Genomic DNA, 17351 nt, shown 5'->3' on the forward strand with positions numbered 1-17351 from the left:
AGAGAGTTGTTGCTCTTCTTATCTTCGATCTCCTGTTGAGTTTGTAGGTGTTCAGAATGGTTTGATCCCTATCCAGCTGAATTCCTGAGAGGAGACGAAATCCAGGTCTCCTACTCCTCCGCCATCTTGCTCCGCCTACCTCTGTGAATCTTTTTGAGGACATGCAAGGAGAGCTCAGTGCTGTTTGTTTCTGCTAACACAGCTCGATCCAGGATTCCTGGGGTTAGAGTGGGCATATTTTTTTATGAACTGAGTAATTAGTCCATCTGGTTATATTCTCAGAAAGGTGCTGGGACTGGAGAATTAACCTCAATACTTATTTCACATGGCTGTTATGGAAGTTAAGAGATAAAGTTTATGAACGTGCTTTCTAAACTGTAAAGAGGTATTTATTTACCATTATTATGATGGCAATATCTTCATAAACCCTTTCTCTATATAATCTGGCAGCTTGTGTGCACTTTATTAACAGTTGATATGTATCTGTAGCTCATATGTTTAAGGTTTATGTTGCAGTCAATCAATAAATAAGGTTTATGTTTCAATCAATCAATATGTATTGAACACCTGTTAGCAGCCAGGGACTCCACATGAGCACCAGCTATGGCTTTGGCCCCTGAGACCCATTAATACGGTTGGAGAAACAAGGCGGGCTCACACATTTAGAGAACAAGGCAGCATATGCTAAAGCGTCAATTTGCTATTTGGTTTAAAAGATGAGAGAAAGTAAATTCTGGAGGCCAGATTAGTGGGCGACATACTGCAAGGGGTTCATTTTCACTTTAAATATTTTTAGGAAAGCTGGAAGATGCTTTATTCTATTTTGCCTTCACGTTTCTTGGGAGTTGCAAATGGACATCTGGGATATATTTGGGGCTAGTTCCATTTTCATTTTTCTTGAATTTTCTCTAAAACTTTTCCGTGGGCCTGAGAGCCATGAGGTGTGCGTTGTGTCCTTGATTTGTGTCTGCTCCCTCGCTTCCTCCAACAACCTCAGCTCATCTGATTCCCTGTTCAAACAGCGATTCCTAAGGACAGAACATCCTGCTTACTCTGTTACAGTCAGCTTCAAGCCATTTCCCACTCTTGTTTGGTGCTTGATGAGTTTTTTGGAGATTGAGCGACAGCTTTCATCCCAGTTGAAATCCCTATTTATGTCCAGAAAAAAGTGTTATGTAAGTTGCAGAAAGGTTAGGAAATGTTCTGAATGGATGCTCATGGGGCATCATAGATGATCGGGGAAGGGGAATGGGTGTGAGTATGAGTGTGTGTGTGTGTGTGTGTGTGTGTGTGTTGCAGTGAGGTGTTGGGAAAGCAGAAATGAATTTGAGGTTCTGTCTCCTCTTTGGATTCTCATTGTACCCTCTTTCAGGTTTCCTAAATCTGTTGTACATGCGATGCATTCCCAGGACCTCAGACTCTGAGGTACTCACTGCTGAATCTCAAGAAAGAGAAACCATTATGGCTACTAGTGATTTTAAAGCTTTTATTATTCTTTTGGTAAGCAACAACGATGCACTTGAGAAATAAGCAACATGCTCCCTACAGCCCATCAGTAGGAGCCTCTTCTGGTCTCTCCCTCTTAACCCACATCACTTGCCAGGAGAAGGAAGGAGTATTGCTGGGAAGTGGGAGGCAGCTGGCACTGCCCTGTGTGCACACGTCTGCCTTTCGATGTCTCTTGCATCTCTCTTTCTGAGAGTTCTTGGCCAATTCTGACATTCACTGGCAATGCACGAGCCCTGGAGAAGTTGGGTTTTTCCAAACATCTTGGCATCAAAATGCATCCTGGATATTGGCCCATGCCTTTGCCATCACAGGTCTGAAGAGTGACCATCTCAGGAAGCTGCCCATGCACTCCTAGCATGGCATTATCAAAACTGACAGTCTTCTTGTTTGTATGATTATTTATTATCTGTCCAGACACTTGAGTGTTGGGACCTTGTCTCTTGCATCCTACTAGAACAGGGCCTGGCATATAGCAGACATTCAATAAATATCAGATGAATCAATTCCAAATTTACACGGACCCTGCCTTTCAACTAGGAAGAAGGAAAAAAAGCCCTCTAAGATGAGCAGGGAATGTGGGTTTCACTGGGGTTCTCTATTTAATGGTAAGGAATTGAGAAGGGGCACTTGCATCTTGACAAATGTGACTCTGAGGGACCCCTTGAAGGCTTAATCATTGGGTGGGTCATTGAATGGATCTCAGATGGACAAGCAGAAAGGAGGGCAGAGATTTCTCTTGCCTTTGGAGACATGTCTAGCAAGAAGTAGCTGCCTGTGTTCTCCTCTAGGATTTTGATGGATTCCTGTCTCACATTTAGGTCTTTCATCCATCTTGGATTTTTGTGTATGATTTATAAAATGGAATATTGCTCAGCCACCAAAAAGAATGAAATCTTGCCATTTGCAACAATGTGGATGGAACTAGAGGGTATTATGGTAAGCGAAATAAGTCAGTCAGAGAAAGACAAGCACCATATGATTTCACTCATATGTGGAATTTAAGAAACAAAACAGATGAACATGGGGGAAGGGAGGAAAAAATAAAATAAGATGAAAACAAACTGTAAGAGACTCTTAATTATAGGAAATAAACTGAGGGTTGCTGGAGGGGAGGAGGGTAAAGGGGATGGGGTAAATGGGTGATGAGCATTAAGGAGGACATGTGATGTGATGAGCACTGGTGTTATATGCAACTGATGAATCACTGAACTCTATCCTGCTAACTAATAATAAAGTATATTTTAACTAAATTGAATCATAATAAAGAATTAAAAAAAAAACAGAAAGGAGGGCAGAGGTGAGGCAGGTGGAGGAGAAGACGCCAAGATGGAGGAGCAAGGTGGGGACAGAGCCAAAGTAAGGAGGGTGTGGCCTGAGAAAATACAGCAGCTGTTTGAGCTGCAGCATCAATATCTTAAAAATATATATATTTTATTTTCAGATTACACATTAATGCAGCCTCACTGTAAAACTAAAGCAATATATAAGTAGAAAAGAAATTAACATTAATCTCAGCACTTAGTCATAATTACTGTGAACACTCTGGTGGGTGAACATTTCTTCTTATTTTTTTTCTTTATACACTCACACTTCTCTTATTTTGGTTTTAAATATTTGATCACATAATACGCACCTGTTTTGCACTCTGCTTTTTTCACTTAGTGCCATTTAAAATGATTTTTCATTTAGTGTCATTAAAAATGCTTTGAAAACATCATTTTTTAATGGTGACATAATCTTCTGGTTACATCATAAACCCTGTTGTATAATTTACTTCCGTGTTTTTTTTGTAATTGAATGTAAGTTAGTGATGATCATCTTTGTGTATTCCTTACTGCCTGCACGGTTTCATTATTTCATTCAGGTGGATTGCTAGAAGGGGAATTCCTGGGCCAAAGAGTAGGAATCTTTCCTAGACCTTGAAGCATGTTGCCATGTTGCTTTTGTGAAAGGTTGGAGCAATTTATGTGGAGTGTTTTAGAACTGAGACCCTTCCTGGAACAGAGCAGGATTTGCTAGCTCTAGAGAGAACCCCCTCTAGTTAAGATTTGGATCCCAATTTCATGTTCTGTAAATCAGACTGATTTTAGGCTTCTTCTACTCTCTGTGTTATTTTACCTTCTATTCTTTGGCAGTAATTTTTAGGAACAGCACTGGGGAAATTCCAGACTGTCTCCATGGTGCTCAGAGCTGATAGCAAAGGGAATTCTGTCCATGCTTGGGACAGAGCTGCCAAGAGGAGGGCAGTGTCCTGCCAAAGGTTCAGCTTCCTGATGACAGAGGCGACTGAGACACCTCCAGGGAAAGGCGTCACATGGGGGAAGAAAAGAAATTTGACCTGGAGCGAAACCTTGGAAATTCTAGTTTTTGTTTTAAGGAGAATGGGATTTCCTGGTGTTCCTTACAACAGCACCCATGTTCTCTCTGATTAACTTCCTCATAGACATTTTTGTCAGTTTTCTATAGCAGGGGTTCATTTTGTTCCAAAGCAGTCTCCTTTATGGACCCTTTCTAATATCAACATTTTCTGATTCTACAGGCAGATGTTATCATCCCATTTGATGGATGGATAAATGAGGCACACATAAATAAAGTGATGAAGAGAGTTGCTTTTGCAACTTAGTAGCTGACTGATGTTGGGCAAGTTAATTAATTTCCCTGAGCTTTGATTTTCTCCTTTCTAAAATGGGAATGATAATGCCCACTCTACAGTGCATATGTGGGTGGGAACCAAACTCAAGGCCCAGGCTTTGGGAATAAGCATCTAACCCACATTTGCCAAATGCCGACATCCCCCTTCTCTCCCATGATGGCCTCACACTTGCCGTGATTCAATTGAATAAACCCTGGTCAGTCTAGGCATAGAAGAGGAAAAAAGAAGAGTGTACCTAAGGGAACTTCGGATGTATTAGAACAAAGCAGCCTCATTACAGTGATTCTTCTGTAATAACAATATTTCTTTTGCGGCTTGGGGAAAATTTTCCTTTTCCATTAAGGACCTAAAATCTGGTTGCATTGACCCTTCCTCGCTTGACCCTAACATGCTGTGTGACTTTTGGAATCCCTCTTTACCTCTCTGGATCTATGCTTTCTGTAAAATGAGATGATTTTTTTTTTTAAAGATTTTATTTTTTTATTTATTCATGAGAGACAGAGAGAGAGAGAGAGAGAGGGAGAAGCAGGCTCCCAAGGAGCAGAGAGCCCGATGCGGGACTCGATCCCAGGACCCTGGGATCATGACCTGAGCCGAAGGCAGATGCTTAACCATCTGAGCCACCCAGGCGCCCTGTAAAATGAGATGATTAAGCCAGGTAACTTTAATGGTCCTTCCAGCTCCAGTAGTTTTTAAAAATTCTACAAGGATTTGGGAATAAAAAACCTTGAAGTATGTTTCTTTTCCGCAGGAAAAAACAAAAACAAAAACAAAAACATAAACCAACAAAACCCAAAAAACTGTTATTTTAAGTTGGCCACTTGGGGTCGCTAGTGATCTAAGGGATTGGCTGGTTAAGCCCTAAACTTTGTGGAGCCTCAGCTAACAGATTCTGGGGGTGGTTTATGAAATTTTCTTTTTGTCTCTCCCTTTAGCTCCAAAATTCACCTGAAGACTCGACTGCATCATTAATACCGAGTGGACCACAAGCACGTGTCAGAGACGGTATTCCCAGTTGGACCACAGCATCCCGATGCCAACCCCAAAAGAAAAGACAAAGAAAAGGAAGAAACAGTAATTCTGGAGCTCGATGGGCTCTCCTTTTGGGCAGTAATTCAAGCTGTTATTTGTAGAGGCTTTGTAATTCCTTGACTTGAAAAGTTAGTCCTACAAAGTGAAAGTGCATGGCATAAAACATGCCTTAGATGATGGAGTAAATCTTTGTCTTGAAAATTCTGGAGTTATCAAAGGCAGAAGCAGGGAAACATTCTCACTGAACTGATGAGTGTCTCTTTTGGCAATTCTCCTAGTGGGCTTTACTGATGGTTGAGGTGGGGGAGGAGCAGGCTTGGAGGTCCCTGGAGAAATCTGGAAGGGACCCCTGAAAAAGACATAAATGCAATAAAACAAAAATCTAAAAAGCTCAGTGACTGCCCACACCCGGGATTGGGTCCTGGCAGCAGGCTCAGCACAAGCCAGACCCCTCTGTGGAAAGTTGGCTGAACCTTGCCCTCTGGGCGCAAGGAAAAGCGTCTCTCCTGCCAGGAATGCTGTATAAACATCCTTTTCCTACAGGATCCTGTGGCTTGGGGGTCCAGGGGAGCGCCAGGAAAGTATCCTAATAGAGACAGATTTCAAACTCTTGCTGTCTCTTTTCAGATCATAAATTACTGTTAATTCTGTTTATACTCTCCCCCTTTCCTCTCTTAATAGTTTTAGAAAAGTAATTGACGACAAAGTGGAGCCCACAAAGGGTGTATGTAAGGGAGCCCTGCTCCCCTGGCTGAGAAACAGCCAAGTGTTTCCTCATCCTGCACTTCCCAGCAAAAAAAGTTAAATATTTATGTACCACAGGTGCCCTTCCTTGCCCTTCCTGCATACCCTCTTGTGGCTTTGCTGTTCAGGAGAAGAACTAGAGCTTCAAGTGCTACTTAACAGGAAAGGTCGGTTGGTTTGCTTGCCTGCTTGCTTTCCTCCCCTCCTCCAGATCCAGGAGGCTGCCCTAGTGCTGTGTGGGCTTTGGGGGCTGGGGAGCAAGCTGCTCAGAAGTAGCCCCGGGATCTGGTGGTTTCTCCTTGCTCAGGCACCATCTTGCTTCATAGCACAAAGCCCCCAGGGGTATTTGCTGAAGCCAGTTCCAGGGTGAGGAATATGCCCAAGCTTGAAATTGGCCGGGTCTGGGTTTAAATCCTAGGTCAGCCTGTTCATTGAGCTGTTGACTTAATCGCTTAGAGTATCAGTGTCCTCATCTGTAAAATGGGGAGAATAATAGCATTTCCCGAGGGTGGTGGGGAAAGTTAAATAACGTAGAAAAAGTGACGGAGGTCTGGTGAGACTTCGGTCAATGCCAGTTCTTTCTTCCTTTGTGACTGTGCTGTCCAAGATGGTGGCCATCAGCCACATTTGGCTCCTGAGCACGTAAAACATGGCTACTTGCTGATGATAAGTGCTGTAAGTGTAAAACACACATCAGATTTCAAAGACCTTTTCTTTTTCTTTTTTTTTTTTAAAGATATTATTTATTTATTTGACAGAGAGAGCAAGAAAGCAAGAGAGCACAAGCAGGGTGAGCAGAGGAGGGAGAGGGGGAAGCAGGCTCCCCACTGAGCTGGACTCTAAGATCATGACCTGAGCTGAAGGCAGACACTTAACCCACTGAGTCACCCAGGCGCCCCTCAAAGACTTTTTCTAAGAAAAGATAATTTAAAATATCTCATTAATAATTTCTTATACTGATTACATGTTAAAATAATTTAAATAAATTAAATAAATACTTTTAAAAGTTAATTTCACCTGTTTCTTTTTCCTTTTAAAAGATGTGGCTGGGGGTGCCTGGGTGGCTCAGTTGGTTAAGCATCAGATTCCCGGTTTCGGCTCAGGTCATGATCTCAGGGTGGTGAGATCAAGTCTCGAGTTAGGTTCCGCGCTCAGTGGGGAGTCTGCCTGGAGATTCTCTCCCTCTGCCCCTCACTCCACTCGCTCTCAAATAAATAAATAAATAAATAAATAAATAAATAAATAAATAAATCTTTAAAAAAAAGATGTGGCTGTCAGAAAATTAAAAATTATACATGTGGCTTCTATTTGTGGCTCCTATTATATTTCCATCAGACTGCCCTGACCTAGTTCCTAATTCCCCCATCTCTCTATTCATACTCTTTGCTTCCTTCAATGACTAGCTCAAGCTTTAGTGTCCACATGAGGCCCTTTGGTCCATCTCTTCCTTCTCTGAAATCTTCTGGAGGTTTTCTCATGTAACCTCTGTTTATAAGCTGAATTTGAGCAGGAAAAGCATGTGAAATGTTTAGCCCAGTGCCTGGAATATTATAAACACACAGATACTATGATTGGCATTTTTCTTGTCAGTATCACTCCTGTCTGGCCCACCTCGTTCAGCACTGCTTATATGTTATCTTGGCTCCTTCTTAATTTTTTGCTTATGCGCTTAGTCTTGTTGAATATAATGTCTGAGAGGATAGAAAACGCTTTGTCTATTTCTCCTGGATCTGTCCTTAACCCATAGGGCAGCGCTAGGTGTAATGAATTCTCCCTCATGATCACTCAGGAGACAGAGGCAGAGCCTGATGACTGACTGACTTGGCATCTCAGAGTCATTTGCCATTCTTTCTTTCATTCTTCCTGGAATGCTTTCTCTACCTCTCCTTCTTCATTGAGCTAACTCTTACATCCTGAAAAATGGTAATAGAGGTCAACACATGTGCTCCCCCTGTTCTAAATAGTTTACATACACTAACTGATTCCATTCTCACCACGATCCTGTAAGGTATTGTCATTACCCTCATTTACTGAGGCACAGAGAGATTAAGTAACTCATTCAAGTTACACAGCTAGTGAGTTGGGGGGCGGGGTGTAGGATTCACATACAGGCAGTTTGGTCCCAGAAATCTCTGTGCTCTGAATCACCAGGCTCAATGTCACCTTCACCAGAAGTCCTTCCAGACCCAGAGGACTTTTCCCCAATCTTCAGTGTACTTACCCTCCATTATACCACGACCCTATGTAAATATCTTTGTCACTGTCCTGGTAACCAGGACTGGAATCCCTGGTTTACTTGTCAAAGCCCTTCACTGGCCTGAAATGATGCCTAGTGATCCCTCAGTGAATGCCCCATGGAAGAAGGAATATGGTTTCAGGCTGCAGGTAACAGATTCTCCAAGGATCCAAAGAGGTAGGACTACGGCACCTGGGTGGCTCAGTCAGGGTCCTGGGATCGAGCCCCACATCGGGCTCCCTGTTTAGTGGGGAGCCTGCTTCTCACTCCCCATGTCCCCCTGCTTGTGCTCTCTCTCTGTCAAATAAATAAATAAATAATCTAAAAAAAAGTTAAAAGAAAACAACAACAAAAAACCCCAAAGAGGTGGGACTAACAGAAGATTTTCCTCTTCTATGCTATTATCCTGTTAATTTTTCATACCATTTATAATAATCTATAAACATCTTGCTTGTTTTTGTTTACTTGATGAAAAAAAACTTTCCTCCTCCAAGAATGAAGGTGAGGAACTTATCTGTCTTGCTGACTGTTCTACTCCACTGTCTGCCATTGAATGTATATTTGCTAAATACTTGTCGAGTAAATACATGAATGAATGAATTTATTGGGTGTCTACTAAGTGTGCCAAGCACTGTGAAAACATCATGGTTCTTGAGTTCACAGGGTTTATAAGTTTATGGCGTGATGGTGGTGGTAGGGAAGACAGGGCAAGGACAATGACAATATAGAGATAGAGAAAGGACAGGATATTTGGAGAAGGAAAGGAAAAAAAGACTTAGTGTGCGGGACGGTGGGAGTCCAGAAAGGGTTTCTGTAGGAAGTAACAATTGCGAAGAGACCCAATGCACAAATGGGCGATAGCCAAGCTGAAGGAGGAGGGAAGAGAGGAGTGATGGGGGGAGATGGAGGGGTTTCCAGGTAGAGGGAAGGAGATGTGGGACAGGCGAGGCAATTTGGTTATTTACAAGTCTGTTGGGTGCAGAGTGGAAGGAAGAGCTGTGAGAAATGAGCCCGGACACTTGTGGTCCAAGTGTTGCCAGTGCTGTACCTTCTCTTCTCAGATTCCCTTCTCCATCCCAGCCACTACTGTCATCCTTTTCATCCTTGTTTCTTTCTGGCTCCAATAGGTCTGGTAGAGTTGTTTCATCTACCGGCATGGCTTCCCTTGTTTGGGAGACTGCCGCACTCCCAGCTAATACTGAGATCAAAGCTCTTTACATTTATCTCATGATCTGTGCCTTATTTTTTTATTTTATTTTTTTTTTAAGTAGGCTCTATGCCCAGAGTGGAGCCCAACATGGGGCTTGAACTCAGGAGCCTGAGATTCAAGATCTGAGCTGAGATCAAGAGTCGGACACTTAACTGACTGAGCCAACCAGGGTGCCCCCCTTTCTATCTACTTTTGCAGGAGCTACCATCCTTGACCCTCATGGTAACTGGATGATTTCTCTCAATTCTCAGTCTAGACCTAAAACTTGTCTATTATTAGTCCCTTACTCCCATCTGACCTTGATTCTCATAATTCATTCTTCTGCTTTGCTCGTCCCTACACAGATGCTTGATCTGCCAACGAATTTCCATCTCTGTCTCTCGCTGTCATTTAAGAATTTCCCACCCACCCAACCAGGCCCAAAGTACGCCATCTGATGAATACTTAGAGGGCAGAAGGATGTAATATTTATACTCAGATCTGTTCTGGGAAGCCAAGGATGTTTGGTCTTAGGTTTTCTATTTTGTGTTTCCTTTGTTGTTGAGACTGTCTATTCTGTCTTTGGACAGCCTGAACTATTTGGAAATTTATTCTTAGGGAGTTTTGATATGTCTACCCATGGACTGCATTCCTTGGTTCTGGTTCTACAGTTAGGGGACCATGGGGACCGAATAGCAGAGTAGCTAAGGGCGCCCGAACTTGGCTCAGCCACTTACACTGCTGGGTTTTGGATACTGTGCAAGCCACCTGTCTGTCTGTCTCGGTTTCTCCTCTGTAAAATGGGGCTAATGATAGTGTGAGAACTTCCTAACTGTTAGCTGTTATTATTGTTTTTACTCCTTCTGGCGAGAGTGAGCAAGAGGAGAGTGGGCTTCCAGTGGCCCCATGAAGTATAATTTGAGCTCACACTTTATAAAATGCCACTTATGACTCATGTCTCAGGAAAAGGAAAGATACACTTTAAGTCAAATGCAGATTCTTCCAACTTACATCTCTAAAGAGATTTGATAATATCATCCTGACAATAAAACTTTAATTTATGTGGCATAGTTTCTTCAAGAAACTACAACTTTTCTTACACTGTTAAAATATCACAATAATGTTGATCGTTATAAGAAATAAGAGATAGCAGTGGCTGTCTTTTTGCAGAGAGGAGGAATACCAACATGGAAAGCATTCTGCCCTGGGCATATCCAGATGTAGCCCAGGCTTCTGTCTGGGTAATGGCCCTGACTGGCAGCTTGCCCCTCACCTGTGAGCCATCACTGGTGCCCAACAGTGAGACCAACAGCACATCCACCAGCACTAAAGTGATATTCTTTGGGAAACACAAAGTGGAGTTGCAGAGGAAGTGGGATCATTGCCACCAAGAGAATTTTGGGAGAGTGCAATATCCAAGTTGCACAACTCTCCTCACTCCCCCAAGTGCCGTAATGGGGATCTCTTGGGAAACACAACAAGTCAAGTTGGGGGCACTTAGGCAGGTTCTCCTGGAGGGGAAATTTAGGGACACTCAGGAGCCTAAGACACAGGGTCACACAGCTCCCCAGACTCAACGTATGAACTGGGTGCAGCATAAATCTTTTACTGAGATCTGAACTCAGGGCTTCTGTACCCAAGCCATTTTGGAATGCAAAGAAAAAAAAAGGAGGAAATGAATGAGAAAGAGAATGGAATCTGCCTCCCCTTCCCAGCCTAACAGATCTCAAAGCGCCCAAATTGAAACAAATGAGTTAATTACATTTCCTTTAAACTATGTTTACACTTGCTACATTCAGAATTTAAGCAATATAGTCTCCTAAGACCCCCTTTGTTATGAAAGGAAGCTGAATTCAAGAGGACAGCTGATTTGTGGGGCTTTAGCCAGAGGAAGTTAGGCTGGGCAAACAAACCTGGATGCAGCCATCCTATTTGTTAAAAAACTGTATTCTGATTCCCGTTTCTACGTGGCTGTTGGGCAAAACAAATGCATAATTAAGAACTTCACCTTTGACAGTTTAGCTCTCCTTAATTTTTTCTTTTAACACAAATAAGAAATTTCCATTTTCATATAGTAATATCAAGATACCCTGCTCCATTGAATCGACCAGTAGGTTTTGAAAATAAGCATAACAAACCATATAAAAAATAAGAAAATCCACTTTTAGGGTTTCACATTCATGCCGTTTAATTGTTCGTCTATTTCCATGATAAGGTGAGACTGGTCCTGTGTCACCGGAGGGACTATATCCTGCTGTTTTTTTCCCATCCTCATTTACAATGATTATGTTATCAGGCTAGCCAGGCAAAAGGGTGGAGCAACTATAATTTCAAAGCAGGATTAGGTTGAAATAACGAGGTCACCAAGTTGTGGTTACCAAGGCAACGTCACATCTAAGAATATGGGATGCTTCTAGGAGATGAGGCAAAGCCTGGAGCCTTTCTTCCCCCTCTGCACAAAAATCGCTCACTTCCTAGATAAAAATTTCTTATTAATTGCTTTTAAACACGTTTATTCTTTATTTTTAGGAACCAATTTTTTAAAAAAGAAGCTTGATTTAAGATTTTTATGCTTATTTTTTTTTAACCAATAATAAATCTCAGAATAGTCCATTGGACCATTGTTTTCTTCTCCCTTTTGGAATTGGTATTTACTTTCTTTTTTCAGTTTTTCCTTTCTTTCCGCCCTCCCCAATGCTCTCCATCTTTTCTCTTTTAATATTGCAGGGAAAAGACATGGAACAAAATGAGAAAATTGAAAGTTAGGTGCTCTGGTCAGATTTTGAGATTATGAAATTGTAATAGGTGATGAAAGCTGTAACCTAAACCCAGAATACTCATCTCCCCGCCCCCCCTCCCCCCGGAAAGAATACTGAGCTCAAGGGAGAATAACTTGGTCTTCATTGTCTCTTAAAATTTCAATCCACCTTTAAAATTGTGGACTATGGAGGCAAAGCGACAAAGAGGGAGAAGATCCAGCTGTCAGTGTTTCTGATCAATATCAGCTATCAGTCTGAACAATTCCCACCAATTAACCTCTTTTTCCTCTGAATTCATTTCTGTCCTCTGAGTTTTCAGATTATGGCTTCAAGTTTCCTCCTCTTAAAAGTAGGCTTATTTTAATATGGTCTCATGTTTGTGAAGCACGGATTTTACTTAGGTCTTTTCTTAAAAGAACATTTCTGACCCAATGCTGAATCACTGGACACGGCGCCGCGTGAGCGGAACCGTCAGATTCCTTCGAGTTACAACACGAGTGTTCTTCAGGACATGTTAGCTGTTCACCTTTTGCCCTGGCTTTGCATAAGGAATATGAAGTGTGTTTGCAAACAGAACCGTGTTAGTGGGCAACAGTTTCTTCCTCCTGGAAATCCATGTCAAATCATTCTCATTGCCTTCATCTTGTCTTCAGCTTTGAGTCTGGGGGTCCAGAGTCTGCAGGATCTGGGTCTGAAGCTCTGCTGTGTGACCATGGACAGGTAAAGTCACATCTCGACTTTCTTCACAGGGCTGTGTGAGGACTGAATGAGATATCATGGGAACAGCTCTTAGCTCAATGTCTGACATGCAGTAAGCAGGACCTCAAAATAAACCTCATGTTTCAAAAATAATAAAGATGTATATGAAATTAATCTCTGTCTTCCCAGTCTTGCTCCCTCCCTCTCCTTTCCCCTAATCCCTTCAGGATAGTATTCTTAAAATGTAAATCAGATTTTTATCATTTCCTTGCTGCTCTGGGTTGAATTGTACCTTCCCCAAATTCATGTCCATGTGGAATCTGTGAATGTGACCTTATTTGGAAATAGGGTCTTTGCAGATGTGATCAAGTTAAGATAAAGTCATTCTGAATCAAGGTGGACCCTAAATCCAATATGACCAGTGTCCTTATAAGAAGAGTGACGTGGACATTAGGACACAGGGACACAGACACACAGAGACACAAAGAAGAGAATGCCATGTGATGACAGAAGCAGAGATTGGAGTGATGTGTCTAAAAGCTAAGACACAGGGGTGCCTGGGTGGCTCAGTCGTTAAGCATCTGCCTTCGGCTCAGGTCATGATCCCAGGGTCCTGGGATCGAGCCCCGCATCGAGCTCCCTGCTCCACAGGAAGGCTGCTTCTCCGTCTCCCACTCCCCCTGCTTGTGCTCCCTCTTTCGCTGTGTCTCTCTCCGTCAAATAAATAAATAAAATCTTTAAAAAAATTAAAAATAATAAAAATAAAAGCTAAGAAACACCAAAGGCTGCTGTCAACCACTGGAAGTTAGGAAGAGGCCTGGAAGGATCCTCCTTTGGAGTGTTCAGAGGGAGCATGGCCCTGTGGACACCTGGGTTTCAGACTTCTGGTCTCCAGAACTATGAGAATACATTTCTGTTTTCTTAAGCCACCTGATTTGTGGTAATTGGTTATGGCAGCCCTGGGAAACTAATACACACCCTTAAAATCTTGCTGTGGTTCTCTTAGTCATCAGAATAAGGTCCAAGGCCCCAAGACCTGCTCCCTGATGGTCTCTGCAGCCTCACTGCTCCTGGTCCTTTCCCTTGATATTTCAGTTGCTCTAGATGTCTTTCAATCTCTCCAAGCAGAGCTCTTGTCCGGCCCTGAGTTGTGTCTTCCTAGAAACCATCTGCCCATCCCTTCTTAGAATAACCTTTCTCTCCCTGGTCACCTGGTTAACTCCTGCATATCTTAAAGGTATCAGCTTAAATGTCCCTTCCTTAGGGGTCTTCCCTAATGCCTAGACTGGTGTAAGCCCCTCCAAGTGCTCCCCCAGTGCTCATCCACATTTCTCCAGTTACTTTGATCGAAGGTTGGTCTTTCCTGGCAGACCATGAGTTCAATGAGGTCAGGACCCGTCTTTGTTCTTGCTTACTGCTGGGTTCCTATATCCTGGGATGGCCTGGAAGAACACAGGCCTAGTTAGCATGGATAGAATGATTCAGTGAATGAGTGACTGAGTAAATGACTTTTTGGAATGTGACACTCTTAGTAATATCTGGTGAGAGGTCAAAATGCTGCTGAGAGAGTCAGAAATAAATTAGCAGCTAATTTGCAATTTAGATTGATTACCATTAATCGAAATTTAGAGGATTTTATTGTTTTCATGAAATATAGCCCCAAAGTTCCTCCTCCCCTCCATTTTATTGCCTACTTTTCACTAAAAACTAATGTATGTTCATGGTAAAAAATGAAAGCATTTCAATGAAAAAGTTTTTTTCCATCTCAAAACCGTGTCCCACCTGCCTTCCTCAGACGCAATAATTATTATGACTTTCTTATTACTATGAATAGTTCAGTAGAAATATTCTAAACATACAAAACACACAGTATATACAATATTTTGCAGTTTGCTTTATTCACTTAAAATATATCTTAGAATTAATTGTATATTGGCACATGTAGTTATATCTCATTCTTTTTTTTTATTGGCTGCAATTCATTTAATTATCCCCCTAATGTTGAAGATTTACATGGTTTCTTGCCTTTTGATATTACAAACAATACCACAATAAACCTTCTTCTTTTTTTTTTTTTTTAAGATTTTATTTATTTATCTGAGAGAGAGAATGGGAGACAGAGAGCATGAGAGGGGGGAGGGTCAGAGGGAGAAGCAGACTCCCCGCCGAGCAGGGAGCCTGATGCGGGACCCGATCCCGGGACTCCAGGATCATGACCTGAGCCGAAGGCAGTCGCTTAACCAACTGAGCCACCCAGGCGCCCCACACAATAAACCTTCTTGTATACAAATCTTTGTGAGGATATAACTGTAGCATATCTTTCTAAAGGTGGCATTGCTGTGCCCTTGAAAATATTATATGGTCAGACTCTAACCCTACCACAAATGTATTAGGCCAAGTGATCAATTGCAGAAAGAGACTAATTCTGATAAAAAACCCTTTGAAGTGTTAATAAAATATAAATGGAGGATGAAAGAACTATTTAGTGTGTTATTCCAGGCTCAATTTTTTTTTTTTTTAATCTTAGAGCTGCCTATTTCTTCTTCTAACTTGGGTCAACAGAGTCAAAAAAATGGGTCCCTGACAAATTCTGAAATTATTGTTCTAATCTTTGTTTTCTTTTTTGCTTTTGTCAACCATATGGTTAATTTTGATATTGGCTAGGTTTTTAATAACATATAGTAAAAGGAAGATCAAAGTAGTTTAAAAAAAGGAGTATAGTCTCAAAACAATTGCACATTTTAAAAAACTAAACACAAGCAAAATCTTACTTGAATTTCAGAAAGATTTAGTTAATCATGTGAATTTATTATGCTAGTTAGGAGTAGGTATGTTAAGATCCTTCAAAAAACAAGATTTTAACAGAATTGGAAATTTCACACAACCAAGATTCTTGTAAAATACACAACATGATTTTGAAGGCTTGAGATATTTATAAGTCAGGGGATGAGGGACTTATGATCTAAAAAATCAAGACATATTGCAGCCTTCTTAGAAATACAGGGGGGAAAAGTCCATATAAAAATAGCTAGTTTTAAGCACCAGAGTGCTAGGAATTTAATTCCATAGTCATTTATTAAGAACTTACGGTGTGTGTAGTTTTAAAGACTGTAAGAGCGATGACTTAATTGGAGGGAACTGGAATTTGTAATCCAAGACGACCATTTCTAAGGATGCTGCTGCTTTATTCCTTAGAATTTGCTACTGAAAAAGTGGGAATATAAATTGCTAGAAATAATTTCACCTTAAATGTGTGTTTAACCTTTTATCCAGTAATTCCAGTTTTGGAAACTTATTCTAAAAGAGCAATCCTGTGTATATACATACATAAGTATATTATGTATATATATAGAGAGAGAGAGAGAGAGAGAGAGAGAGAAAGAATGCCAAAGGTTTGTTTTCAGGTTGTTGTGGTTTTTTTGTTGTATTGTTTTTTTTCAACCCAGATATGAGCTGGCTTCTTCTTGACCTTGCCCCTTGGAAAGGGTAAAACTGGGAGGTCTTCTGACTGTCGGCCTCCTGCTTCCTGCTTCTTTTCACACAGCTTCTTTTATTACATGTCAACTGAGACATGAAATCCAAGACTTTTGTTAGTTCTGGGGAAAAATCCTCAACAAAAACATTATCTAAAAGCCAAGATTCATGAGAACAGGTAGACTGCAAACTATGTTCTGCTCTCTAGGGTTTGTTTGGACACCTCATGGCCTGTCCACAGTTAGAACCCACCATTAAATCATTGCCCCTCCATTCTCTCACTTTTACTCTTTCTCTCTAGAACAATGAGAAAATTAATCTCCCTGTTTCATAAGAGCAGTTAACTCCCCTTCTTTGAAGTTTCAGGGACCAGTTGCCATACTCTTCCTAGACTATTAATATACCTCGAACTTTAAAAAACTTATTTTTGTTGAGGTATAATTGACATACAACATTATCTTAGTTTTAGGTATACAACATAATGATTCAATATTTGTATAATATTGTGAAATGATTACCACAATAAGTCTAGTTAACATCAGTCACACAGTTAAAGATCCCCACATTCTTAATCAGGGATTTTCCCCAAAGAAAGTTTCTTGCCTAAGAGAAATTTAACACCAGATGTTTGAATAATATTTTATATCATTTTTACATGTCTCTCTCTATTTTTACCATAATAGTAAACATTTGAAAATAATCTAAATGACCACCAAAAAGAGAATGCCTGGACAAATTATAATGATAACCTATATTGACTATTATACTGTTCTAAAAATTATATTTACAAAGGTATTTGTTCATTCATTCATTCTTTTATTCATTCACTAAGTATTTACTAAGGGCCTTTTATGACTTGGAAGTTGTGGTAGGCACTGGGAATAGAGTGGGGTAAACAAAGGACACAAAATCTCTGTTACAATCTAACAGGAAGGACAGATATGAAACAAATATCTTCTTTTTTTAAAAAAAGATTTTATTTACTTTAGAGAGAGAGAGAGTGAGAAACAGCATGAGAGGGGAGACGGTCAGAGGGTGAAGCAGACTCCCCATTGA

The 17351-nt window shown here is 41.1% G+C and overlaps 1 long non-coding RNA gene across 2 annotated transcripts in view; it reads left to right on the plus strand.

Annotated features, from left to right (window-relative positions):
• The window catches only part of LOC145720228 (uncharacterized), a 54406-nt gene extending 47216 nt beyond the window's left edge, over nt 1-7190 (plus strand). Inside the window, exons 1-2 of one of the 2 annotated variants that reach the window (XR_014143087.1) lie at nt 146-2445; nt 5098-7190. This is a non-coding gene — a long non-coding RNA (uncharacterized LOC145720228). Of the gene's footprint in view, nt 1-145; nt 2446-5097 lie in introns of those variants that run through there. The other variant, XR_014143088.1, reaches the window with a different exon arrangement.
• The last annotated feature ends 10161 nt before the right edge of the window (nt 7191-17351 follow it).

The sequence above is a fragment of the Leptonychotes weddellii genome, chromosome 2 (genome assembly GCF_054177405.1).
Source record: "Leptonychotes weddellii isolate Sample4059 chromosome 2, ASM5417740v2, whole genome shotgun sequence".
Classification (NCBI taxonomy): Eukaryota; Metazoa; Chordata; class Mammalia; order Carnivora; family Phocidae; genus Leptonychotes; species Leptonychotes weddellii.